The sequence below is a fragment of the Myotis myotis genome, unplaced genomic scaffold (genome assembly GCF_014108235.1).
Source record: "Myotis myotis isolate mMyoMyo1 unplaced genomic scaffold, mMyoMyo1.p scaffold_m19_p_3, whole genome shotgun sequence".
In the NCBI taxonomy this organism is placed as follows: Eukaryota; Metazoa; Chordata; class Mammalia; order Chiroptera; family Vespertilionidae; genus Myotis; species Myotis myotis.
In genome coordinates this window covers 14,400,734-14,401,856 of record NW_023416335.1, presented here as the reverse complement: position 1 = coordinate 14,401,856, position 1,123 = coordinate 14,400,734, and the positions used below count along the sequence as shown (strand labels likewise).

The 1,123-nt window shown below is 43.1% G+C and overlaps 1 pseudogene; it reads right to left on the bottom strand.

The window, feature by feature from the left end:
- Positions 1-315: 315 nt before the first annotated feature.
- On the bottom strand, positions 316-883 carry LOC118649777 (annotated as a pseudogene).
- Between the last annotated feature and the right edge of the window lie 240 nt (positions 884-1,123).

Here is a 1,123-nt window from a genome sequence, read left to right as displayed (position 1 = left end):
TGTTTTACTCTAGTGGGTTGTGTTTGCATGTCTTATCTCCTCCATAAGACTCTAAGCTCCTGTACAAGGCAGTCCTCATCTTCTTTTAAACTCCTCAGAGTACTTAGCAGATTGCTAGGTACACAGCAGGCACTTAATAAATAATGCATTCTTTGGCACAGACATTCTTCACATTCCAACAGATGAAATGGAATCTTCTAATCTTGCTACTCAATCTGCAACCTGGATGAGCAGTGTTGACCTTTTTTTTAAAATAAAGAATTGCTTAATACAAACTACTAATACACACACACAAACTACAAAGTGTTAAGAAATTTAAATATCTAAGTCATAGCAAACTGGTGGCAATTCAACAACCAGAGTGCACAGGATGCTTGAAGGAGCTGGTAACTGACTAGACTCCCACAGTGAAGAGGGCTGAAGAGGGCACGTCTTTAGAGGTGAAGGGGGGGACAGGTGTAATAGCGTTTCAAGTTCCCTCTCCTCACTGAGAAGCATGAGAGGCACTCCATTCAAGGGGAGGAGCCTGCTGCTCTTCAGATGGCCAACACTCCCAAAATCTAGAGGACTGAAGGGAAAGAATTTTTCTATTTCTGAACAGGTGTCATCTGAGGCAGGAACAGAGCTTTATGCTTTAACGGTCTTCTTGGTCATCCTTTTGACAGAGAAGTTTGTTTTTGTTTGAGGGGTCCATTCGCCTTTGCTTAGTGACTTTCCTGTGACTCTGGTGAAACTTCCCATAGCCTTTCTGGCAGCTTCAGGTAAGGCTGTTGGGGCAGCAAACATTGCCAACATGTGTTGAAACCTGTGATCTCCCATCTAAAGCTTTGTCTGATGGCCCGGACTCCATCCTTAGGAGCCACAAAGGTGGCTGATTCTCCATTTTCCTTCTCACAAAGATCAGAGTAGCCAATCTGGATTAGGTTAGGATCAACAGCCAAACTCATCCAAGACGGGCCTGGGCCTCTTCTGGGAGCTTGGTAGAAATGCAGAACTGACTCAAAATCTGCATTTTTTTCAAACTTTAATTTTTTTTATTGATTAAGGTATTACATATGTGACCTCATTCCCCCCATAAACCCTCCTCCCCAGGGGATTTATATGCATAAAAAGCACTGCACTA